General features: G+C 38.4%; 1 protein-coding gene across 2 annotated transcripts in view; it reads left to right on the top strand.

Moving 5' to 3' along the window:
* Positions 1-12,303, top strand: part of LOC143148684 (WD repeat-containing protein 47) — a 164,787-nt gene that overhangs the window by 98,762 nt on the left and 53,722 nt on the right. The window lies entirely within an intron of this gene.

The raw sequence follows: 12,303 nt of genomic DNA, 5'->3' as shown, positions 1-12,303 counted from the left end.
TGTTTTCCACCGGTGTAAAATATCGCGTGCACATGGTCGTCGTGCACGTCTCTCGAGCGTGGCTTTAACTCCTCGTACCAACAAAGTGCTCGTAAGTGCTCGCGAATGTCTTCCGCGTAGCGTGTTACAGCGCGCCGAATCTCTCGCGCGTTGTAACCGGAGCTCCGGACGCGCAACGCGCACGTATGCGATATCACGAGGCCCTGAGAAATGGAAAGTTGTCCCGTTGTTCGTCGGGGCCCGCACCGGGGGCCTTAGCACTTGGAACTACCGATAGATAGTGTATTATCTCTATACTATATTATTATATAGGTATATCAAGGTGTGTGTTCCTCGTGGAATTTTCTCGGGAAAATTAACGGTTAGGGAAAACGAGAAACTTGTGAAATTGATTGTATCTGTGGAATAGAAAATGTCACAAGGTCCTTTGGAAATATACTGTGGAATTTAAAGTAAAAAGTACTTTGCAAAAGTGGTTGAAACTAGTCGTTTTAACTGGTTGGTAAATCTAGTATTAAGGGGGGGAGACTCGAGCGAAATGTTCGAATAAAAGTGATTTTCCGGCAATTTTTTTCTAGAGCGAAACCTTGATGAAACTTATTGGGATTTTTTGTATAAATTATCTGAAATTTAGAAATATGAATTTCATTTTTTTTTTTACGTTGCAAAGTGATAAATATTGTTTTACGTGGACCTTCTTGGCGACTGTGTATAGCTTTAAGGTTTCTTGTTTTGTGTTAATCTAGAGTTTAAATTCAAACAATTTTTTATGTAAGTAATGGAACTACGCGGATAAACATATATTTCGTTCGATGTGTGTATAATTAATGATGATGCACGGAGATACCAGAACCGGGCATTATCATTAATTTAAAATTTTTTCCCCGATAAAAGCCAGCATCGTATGAATTTAAATCCTGTTTGAGAAATATATAATTAATGATGATACGCGGTTCTGGTATTTCTATCGATGCGAGGTTTCAATCATTTATCTAACCCAGACCTAACCCAGAACCGCGTATTGTCATTAATTTTATATTTTTTTTCCTCGTAGAACCGCGCGTCGTACGAACACGTAACTTCTGTTCAGAAAATGTATAATTAACGATAACGTTAAATTTCTCTCGACCGGAACGTCAAATTGTTTATTTTTTGCACAATCTGGAATGTTGCTCTACAAAAAAAAAGAGACTGTAACACTTCGAGATGATACCACTATGATAAAAAAAAAAAAAAAAAACAATCGTGTAATGTACAAAATTTTAATCTGTAGTTTTTGTGTCATTTTTCTAAAAATGGTACCCCGATGCACTCTTCAAATTCCAATGAATCTGAACACGATAAAACTTGAACTATTTTTTATTTATCCAATGTATGCAATATTACACGATAAATGTAATATTGTCTTTCCTTTTCTACTGTCGAACCCAAAATGCCAAGTAGAAGGAATTAGACTTATCGTGGAAAATTAATACGTTAATTATTCTATTTTTTCTTTTTTTTTTTCTTACAAAAAAATCAACGTCTCGTCTTCAGACGATCGATCAGAATCGATACGAAAGTTCGAGTCCTCGAGACTTGGCACCGAGCGTAGATTTTCCGTGACAAATGCAATTAAAATGCACGGGACGCGTGTACAAGGAATAGGGTCAAGTTCAGAAGCGGTATCGCGCGAAGAAATCGGTGATTCATGCGGTAAATGCACAAACCAGGGCTAGTGAACCTTGACATTTCTCCGCCAGGAATTCTCTCTCTGCTCCTCTTAGCGCCAACTGGTCAATTAAGATAGCCAGTCGATCGTGATTTACGAAACGTGTATCTAACGTTCGATAAATGCGCGCACGCGGATCGTGCGATAAACGATTCCGTGCAACACGGTCGACATTGTGCTAAATACGATCTCGATTTAATAATTCTGTTCAGATTTTGCCGTTCAACGATCCAATTACGCGCCACATTGACAAAAAGATAACGAAACCGAGCGCATCCGTTTGGAATAACGAATCAACGATTCAATCCTCTCGTTATTCGCGAATGAACGCGATACTAGACTAAGTATCGATAAAACGATCGACGTGAGTGGTAAAGAAATAAAACAATTCCACCGTTTTGTAAATGGAAAGAAAAGGAAGAAAAACGAACGAGAGAAAAAATCGAGTGAAACGCATCCTACGATGATATTATCAATTTATGTAGGATACGAATAAATCTTTTCGCATGCACCGAATTGAGAAATATAAGAGGACGTTACAAAACGTGCTCCGTTTTGTCAATTAGGTGAAAGTCTCTCAATTTCGCAGATATTCGGAACAAAGCGTTTTCGACGATAAATATTGGTCGGTTATCGATCGAGTCGATCGATCATCGTCCGTGGTTACTCGTAACGATCTTCTTGTAATTTATGTACAGGTTAAAATCGACGTGAAGTACAAAAAAGAAGAAAAAAAAACGGCCAGTACACGCCTATAATTAAAGTAACCATGTTTACCGTTAGAATACTTTCTGATACTTTTTGCGAGTAGTGACCAGCCATAACGGTTAGTCGACAAATTTTACGAGCGTTGTTTAATGCTTAGACGAAGATTTGATCGATGTACCGGATACAATGAAACAACGAGAACGTGCATCGTGGAAGGTTTAATCGCACCTATGAATTCAGTACCACGTTACGAGGTAAAATTATCCTTCTGTAATTAATAGCTTGAATTATCCTGAATACGGAAATTAACTTAACGAACCACCGTTTCGAATCGCGCGAAACGTGCAATCAGAGAGACGTAGACGTAACAAACGAAACCCGTGACGTCAACCAAGAGGAAACGTGACTTTTGGCATCGATAATTGTCGTTAATATTTCTAACTTAGTACTATTTTAAACGGTTAATTCAGTAATGGATCGTAACATTCGAATCTCGAGTTTCTACGTTGAAAATTTCCAAGCGTTGATCCATCGTTTTCCCTCTGTGCAACGATGAAAAATAGTTCTCGTTAGGATTACGTTCGCCGAGATTACCTGGCGGATTATCTTGTTTCGTCACCTGTAATAACTCGCTGGTTAGTGAATTTCCATGTATAGAGATTCGCGTAGGCATTGCTCGACAACATGTTTGCCAAGCTGATTGGCAACACCCATCGATTTTTCCGCTCTCTTCAATTTCTTAATACGACCTACAGCTCGACCGATAGCAACTGACGCGCGTATCAACGAACGCGTCTCGTCATTAGCATAACTAATCGTCGAATCGATGCGGTCGCGCGCCCGCGACTTGTAACGAATTTGTCTCGGTATCCATCGGTTGTACGATTCATTACCTAACCTGTTTTGAATAATACAAGCACCGTGCTAGATTAGATTATGGGTAATCACCGAAGTTGGTAGACATGGTGAACCCCGGTAGGGATTCCCTGTATCTTGTCTGGAACGTTATCGACCCTATCGGTTCTAGGAAATATTCTGACTGTTAGTTTCGTCCATTTTTGTGGTCTTGTGTTGAGTTATGTGAGAATTATTGCAATTGTAATTTAATGATTTAGTATCTCGATAAAATTTTTCGAGTTCGTCTGCTATGATAATCTACTCTAGTATTTAACGAAGTGATTGTCAAACAACGTTTCAATGATTATTATTTGCGTAAAGGGTGAGTTACGATGATAAAATTAATGTTAGACTAAATAATCCTTTTTGTTTGACGAAATGTCTAGCTAAAACAGGTGGAATAATATTAAAAAGAAAATTCTATAACGAGCTAGGGGTAATAAAAATTGAGAGTGAAAATAGCAAGCAATTTTAATATTTTATTATAGATATCTTTTATTCTAAACTATCCTTTTTGGATGTTAATGTACATCTGATCTTTAGCTCCGTTGGATTCTAATATATCGGAGTAGTGTCTTAGAATAGACGGAATTTGGAAAATTTTACCAAGGTGGTAACTTTGAAACTATTCTTAGTTCCCTGTGCTTGAGCACCTTGCTCGAATATTTCAAATTCCCTTTGCTTCGACGTTACTGAAATTGTTCAATTTGCATCTACTTTAAAACCACGAAAATCGATGGAAATTGTCGGTGTATTTATCAAAATATAACTAACGATAAACATACAAGACCTTTCGAAACGATTTATTTGAATTTTTACCGCCAAAAGCGCCACGATCGTATCCGATTCTGAATCGATAACGTTGAACGCGACACGAAAATATCGCGTGACAAAAATTCCCATCGAACGTATACTCCGTACCTCGTTAATAGTTTCACGTTTCCATCTTCTTTTTTTTTCTACGCACAGAGTAGGCTAGATCGGTAACTCATTCTACAAAATCTCGGTTCTTACGAATGCTGCATTACCGACTGCGGGTAAAATCGCGATGTTTCTGCTTTATCAGCCGAGTTCTACGTACCGCGACTTTCAATTTCACTGCAGAGTAGAAACGTACCGGTCCGCCTCGAATTTACAGGTTTCTGTTCGAATAAACTTTTAATTATCATGTTCGTACACAACGAAAGTAAACGCACGAACGTGTATCAGAAACAACAAGAATATTATTTTGAACCACGAAGAAATCTGGGTCACGGTCGTCGCACTGTCGGATACAAGTCCGACCAGGCGGATCTAATGGTCATCAACTTTCTTCTAAATTCTTTATGATTTTCACAAGCTTGCTGTTTTCTCCCAATCATCCTTCCAACGTCTCGTTCGCCTAAACAGCCGCAAGGTTGTAAATATGTTACAGATCAGCGGGTATTCATGCTGCGATTCTATGCGCAACTATAATCGAATTACGTTGTTCCAAATATCGTGCATTCCACCACGTGCAACGTTAATCGACTCTAACCGCTACGGAAACATAATACCCTCAAGCACCCTTTCCTGGTGCATTTAAGAAAACGTTTAACCGAACGATCCAGAACCGAAGTCTTTATTAAACGGAATCGCGATTAATCGACTTTCTATTCAATACAGAAGAGAGAGAGAGAAAAAAGAAAAAGAAATATATTCCGCTGCGTACACATTTTTTAAGTAAAATTCCAGAACGGTAACGAATACGCTTTCTTCCAATTAATATCAATTTACAGCTGCGTAAAACGAGAGAGGATTTCGAGCAGTGAAACAATGACAGTGAAAGCACGAAACCGAAATCGTTCAAGTTCAATGCCAACGCCTCGAAAGGGGCTCCCTTCACTGTACGGTAAAATTGAAACTCATTCAATTTCACTGGTTCACGAAACAGCCGGCAATCTTATTCGTTCAATATTATACAACGTTGTCGAGGCTGCGTTAATGTTTCGATACGAGAACGTTCGACGTGGAAATTTTAAAGAGCAGTTCACGTTGAAGAATGCAATCTTTTTGTAATGCAAACGCAGAATGGTAAACTTGCAACGAAGTCTGTTGAATAGGTCGCCATTTTGTCGATTATGGTGTTCTGCAATTTGTTCTGCTTGTATTTTTCTTCCTGTTCAATTACCGGATAAATTGCGGTCGTGTTCGCAGATTAGGATATCTCCTATTAACGACTCGTTTATTATCGGAATAAATTACACGAGGCAATTCACGTGGCATCTTTAGGGGTATACTAATCAGTGTAAAAGGTTTTGGTTCGATAATTCTCAGATTTTTTCTCCGGGGGAAAAATGTCAAATTTTGTCTATTTTCTCAAGAAAATCGATCTTTTTTTAATAGTAGGAATGTTGTTTCTCCTCGAAAACTCGATCAAAGTTAGATTAAATTACACCAAAAAAATCATGTAGTATCTTCACAAATATACTAATCAACTTAACAAATTTCGGTTCAGTACGTTTCATACTTGCCCCAGGAAAAAATATTAAACTTTTTCCATTTTTGAAAGAAAATCAATCTCTTTTAAATACTGGGAATGTTGTTCCTGCTTAAAAATTCATTCAAGGTTAGCATAAATTACACCAAAAAAATCATGTAGTGTCTTCACAAGTTCATTAATCAACTTAACAAATTTCATTTCAGTATGTTTTATACTTTCTCCAGGAAAAAATATTAAACTTTTCCCATTTTTGAAAGAAAATCAATCTTTTTTAAATTCTAGGAATGTTGTTCCTCCTTAGAAACTCGTTCAAAGTTAGAATACATTGCCCCCAAAAAATCATGTAGTATCTTCAAAAGTATACTAATCAACTTAACAAATTTTGGTTCAGTACGTTTTATACTTCCCCCAGGAAAAAATGTTAAACTTTTCCCAATTTTGAAAGAAAATCAATCTTTTTTAAATTCTAGGAATGTTGTTCCTCCTCGAAAACTCGTTCAAAATTACAATAAATTACACCAAAAAAATCATATAGTATCTTCACAAATTCATTAACTAGCTTGACAAATTTCATTTCAGTACGTTTTATACTAGCCCCTGGAAAAAATATCAAACATTCCCCTTAAAAAAAAAAATAATCAATCTTTTTTAAATACTAAGAATGTTGTTCCTCCTTAAAAAGTCATTCAAAATTAGCATAAATTACACCAAAAAAATCATCTAACATCTTCACAAATTCATTAACCAGCATAAAAAATTTCATTTCAGTACGTTCCAAACTTCCCCCAGAAAAAAATGTCAAACATTCCCGGTTTTTCGACTGACCCGATCATGTCGAGCGTGCGAAGCTCGTATCGTGCACGTTTCCACAGTTGCGGCGTCTCGATCGGAGTTTTTCGGCGATGGTGGCTATGTCATGGTCCGCGTACCACGACCGGACGAAAGCGTAATTACGATAGCGCGTACGGGATCGCGAGAAGCCGAACCACACCGTTGCCCGCGTCTTATCAAATGCTTGTTATTAGCATTTTAACGAACGCGTCGACCACAGTGATCCGGTATTACCTGATGCGGACAATTTTTGTCCGTGCCACCGGATGAAAGGGTGCACACTAGAAAAAGAATCGCGAGGGAAGGAACTAGCGAGCGAACAGGCTGGTTGCGCAATCGGCTCGCGAAACGCGCTTCGCGTCGAACAGGTTGCGCGCTCGTTTGCGCTTGGCTCGCGGGCGTGTAATGTTGCGACACGCGAACGAACCACGCGCGTAAGACCAATATCGAATCGGATGGTTGACGTAGGGACCTCTCAATCTAAACGCTCGTTCGTTCGCTGGCTCGCGTTGTCGTTGGTTTTCGGAGCGAAAAGATCGGTATCGCCGCGTGACGCCGGACACGCGCGTCCACCGTGGAAAAATCCCCGTTGCCGAGATCCCGGAACGATCCGGTAGATCCTTGATCGACCTTCGGTTGTTCCGCAAGGTAATAGGCGCGATCAGATAACACCGCTCGTTTGAATTTCTCCGCGACCTGAATACGATGCGGCGAGTTGCGCGCGCGTTGGTAGTCTACGGTGCAAACAGTCGAGAGACGCTTGAAAATAATCAACGGTTCGGTTACTCGATCACGGAGATCGATATTGAGGAAAATCGGGACCCGCTCGCGGCTGTGGCACTATAAAATGTGAAGCGAAACGGTAATGGGCGCATTGTGCACTTCTACGCGATAAGAGCACTCGATGAGTTTAAGTACTCGGTGAATGTTACGGATAAATTCTCGGTTTGATCGTGCACGGATGTTGAAGGGAGGAAAGAGAATTTGGAAAGGAAGCGTGGTCGTATATAATGGTCATTGAGTTTGTATATGTGTTCTATATTCTTCTATACGATAAGAGTTGGAGAGTATTGTGGATAAATTCTTAGTTTAATATTGCACGAATGTAAAATGAAGAGATGGAGAATTGGAAATTGAGGCTTGATCGAATATAATGTTCATTGAGTTTGTATATGTGTTCTATATTCTTCTATGCGATAAGAGTTGAAGTGCATTGTGGATAAATTCTTGGTTTAATATTGTACGAATGTAAAATGAAGAGAAGGAGAATTGGGAACTGTAGCTCGATCGAGTATAATGTTCATTAAATTTGTACAGGTGTTCTGTATTCTTCTATGCGATAAGAGTTGTGTGAAGACTTTGACCCTGATTTTGAGGTGCATTATGGATAAATTCTTAGTTCAATTGAATACGAATGTCGAAAGAAGAAAAGGAAATTTGAAAATTGAAGCTTGTCCGAATAAAATATCAATTGAATTTATACAGGTGTTCTATATTCTTCTATGTGATAAGAGTTGTGTGAAGACTTTGACCCTGATTTTGAGGTGCATTACGGATAAATTATCAGTTTAATATTGTACGAATGTAAAATGAAGAGATGGAGAATTGGAAATTGAGACTTGATCGAATATAATGTTCATTGAATTCGTACATGTGTTCTATATTCTTCTATGCGATAAGAGTTGAAGTGCATTGTGGATAAATTCTTAGTTCAATATAGTACGAATGTAAAATGAAGAAAAGAAGAATTGGAAACTGAAGCTTGTCCGAATAAAATATCAATTGAATTTGTCCAGGTGTTCTATATTCTTCTATGCGATAAGAGTTGTGTGAACACTTTGACCCTGATTTTGAAGCGCATTATGGATAAATTCTCAGTTCAATATAGTACGAATGTAAAATGAAGAAAAGAAGAATCAGAAACTGAAACTTATCCGTGTAAAATGTTAATTGAATTTGTACAAGTGTTCTACATTCATCTATTCGATAAGAGTTATATAAACGCCTCGACCCTAATTCTCACTCCTCGGTGAATTACGGATAACTTCTCACTTTAAAAGAATATAAACAAACAATAGAAAAATTAAATACAATAAAACTAAAATTCTTAAATTCTCCAAACCATTCTCACAAACCGTGAAATCTTCAACAATCATAGTACAAAAGAATCAGAAAAGATTCATATAAGAAAAAGTAAAGAATTCCACTTGAAAAATAAAATCACGTCGCTTGCACCGAAAGAGAAGAAAAATTGCATCGGGAAATAATTCCCACAACGAACCAAAAATTCCCCTCGATCGATTCTTCGTGTCTTCACCTAATCGTAATTCGTTCCAGTGTTTAAAATCGCGTCTTCCCCGAGAACAACTCGTAATTCGATCCATCCAGAAGCAAACACGTCGTGAAAACATCGATTAAGAATCCTCCCGCGTATTTACAGAGAGAACTCGACCTGACGCGTTTCAAGTACCGTTCGTAGTAATGATAAGTTCACATTGGCGTGGTAATAGCGCACGAAATAGAGAAAAGAGAGCTCGTCGAGCACCGATCGTAGAAACTAGGAACAACACCGATGGTAACGCGGTGAACTCGTTCGTATTCGTGGCTACTCGCGATAGAGGACGGCCATTTTTCGTCGTTAGATAACGAGACATCGTAAGTAGGGTACGAACGCGACTGCTGCAATTCCGTTATCGGGAAATCACGGTTAAACCGGTGCCAGTCCCTGCAACTTTGACCCGTAGTGTTTCTTTGTCGGCGTGTACCTTCTCGACAGCTTTTGCATAAAAACGAGGCTCGTTGGATCGACTGTGCACGAAAAAGTGGGTAACGATCGTCGTGCACGAAAGCGCATAAGGAAGAGCAGTGATCGTGTCCGAGTGACGCTCGTTTGTGAAAAAAAGTGGTTTATTGAAATTCGGTGATCGCGTATACGAGCTACGTTTCGCGTAATAATTTAACGGGGAACAATAACGTAATTGTTGGCATTAGAAAGTTAACGCGAATCGTTTAGAGACACGGTGCATCGTGTTGTTTCTATTGTTCACGAACCGGTGGTTTAATTTTATCGTCAAGTTTTACGAAAAGAAAATTCTTCTACCTGGTATGATCTATCGCGATCGTAATTTATTATTTTTAGTCGTTTTACACGATTTGAGAAATTTCATAAAAATTCGATACAGATCGGTGATGTAAATCCTTGGAATTCAAGTCCCTGTAATCCTCGATAAATCGCCACTGTTCTTTTATTATTACACTTGATAAATGCTCGGTATCGTGACCCAACCGAGCGTAGAATTATACAAGACATTTTTTTATCTCGAAACGATGGAATATCTCGCGAAGAACCGAGGAATACTTTTTTAGAGAATTGTACAATAATATTCCTAACACGATTTTTCTCGATTTTGAAAACAAAGGTCAAGTCCAGAGCGCGAGAGAAACCTGGAGAATGAACGTTCATTTTTGTTACCATTCTCGACTGCACTATTGGTAATTTAATAGTTATTAATCCAGCTGCTACCGTATGTTTTAAAAGTTCCACGAACGATGTAAATTATAGTCACGATACACGATGTAGATCTTCCACACTTTCACTACAGACGTCCAAACTTTTTAGGACCTTGACACGGTTTCCAAGATGGTGGATCTTGGATCGTTCGCTGCTGGAATATTAGGCAATTTTCAGATACTCGTTTTCGTTGATAATCGCGAATCGAGAGTCGACTGAGATCCATCGCGATGCATTCGTAGCCATTTTGTTCAACGAGATGCGTGTGTTTTTCTAACTGCGCGCGTACGGAGTGTATTAAACCGAGCAACTGTGCGAGAACAACTGCACTTGAATACCTCGTGTCCGATATGAAGGTAAAAAATATTTTTCAAAAGCTCGGTACACGTATTCGGTCCACGTCGATTAAAACTTTTCTGCTACCCTCAACGAGCACTAGCCACCCTAAAAGTTACCAACCTTTCTCCCTTTCCACCCTTGTACACTCCATTCGTAGAAATAAAATTCTCTTCGATAAACGCAACGAAAAAGAAACAAAGGGTACAAAATATGAACACGACAATAAATTTATCTTATAGAATCTTTATCTTTCTTTCATACCTTTCCTATTTTTATAGAAAAATTAACTGTTTCCATACACACTTGTTTCTTTGTTTGAAAAAAAACATACCAACAGAGAAACTGCAGAAATTAGTTTGGAGAATGTCCAAATTATGTAAAATATTAATAAAAAAAAAAGTTACTTTAGTTACTTTGACAAGTAGAACGTTTAGTAATATATAACATTTCCATAGAAGATATTTCAACTACTATAATTTACTTTCGTAATTTTTTCGTGTTTATGTATGTAAACAAAGAGTAACGAAACATTGGTACTACATTTCTAATAAAAATGAAAAATTATTTCATTCATTGATGTACTCAAACTTTTTATACAACTTTGGTATATTTAACCTGTAGTGTATGTATTCTCATTCTGATTTCTCACTGTGCAACGTTCAGTTAAGACACAGCCTAACATAAAAGACAAAATTGGTATAATTTTGGCGCGAAACCGATCGGTTAATCGTCGACGAACCCGAACAGATCGGCTCGTAATTTAGTTTTCGTGTCGCCGCGATACTTTCTCTAAATATCTCACGATACCGATACGACACGTCTTCGTTTCGTCTCGATTCTACGCTCCACGACCCATTTTCTGACGATTTTGAGCGGAGATCGGTGTCGAATCACCGTAGAAAATCGTCAGCCGCTTCTCTGGTCTCCACGCCACGGTGAACCGATCGTTCCATGGTGATCACTTTTACTCGTTGTACGAACAAATCGATCGGACTCCCCTCGTCGCAACAAACGATCGATTACGCGTCGGAGCAGAAAATATCGCGGGTAGCGCGACGTGAAAGTTAACTCGATTTCTTCTGTATCGTAAACATCGGGAATAGTAGAAACATCCGTCGAATATCCGTAACGGACGAATCGTTACGCGGCTTGACGATGATCGCCGGTGTCGATTCTCCATCGGAGGATTTTACGCGCGAGTTGGCGCGCTTTTAGTCGCGGCGGGCTCGTTCCAGCGATTTCTGAACACGCGTGAGAATCGAGCGTTTCGTACATCGAGAACGAAAGGTGTAGTATTGTTCTTTCGAACATTTTTCTCATCGATTTCCACGAGTGGTATCGGTAACAGTGGTCAAATGAATTGCATAGGGTGTAATTTTTATTTTCTTCGGATATTGTTTCCAATTTTTAAAGTACACGTTTTATGGAAGACGAGTGGGTTAACTTTCTACTTTAAAGTGGAGTAACATTGATAATAAAGCCAAAAACAATTTTACTTTTACCGAAGTGAAACTAACAGTAATAAATTCAATGAAATTCTTTCTAGTAGTTTTTCTCGCTCCTAATTGAGTATTCTATTGATAATGGTGGTAAAGTAAATGACACAGAGTGAAATTTTAATTTTCTTTGGATATTATTTCCAATTTTTAAAGTATACATTTTATGGGGGATGAGTAGGTTAACATTCTACTCTAAACTGGAGTAACATTGATAATAAAGCCAAAAACCATTTTACTTTTACCAGAGTAAAACTAACAGTAATAAATTCAATAAAATTCGTAGTAGTTTTTTTTATTTCTGATTAAGTATTCTATTGGTAATGGTGGTAAAGTAAATGACACAGAG

This window comes from Ptiloglossa arizonensis, chromosome 6, assembly GCF_051014685.1.
Source record: "Ptiloglossa arizonensis isolate GNS036 chromosome 6, iyPtiAriz1_principal, whole genome shotgun sequence".
In the NCBI taxonomy this organism is placed as follows: Eukaryota; Metazoa; Arthropoda; class Insecta; order Hymenoptera; family Colletidae; genus Ptiloglossa; species Ptiloglossa arizonensis.
This window is presented reverse-complemented; position numbering and strand designations above follow the sequence as displayed.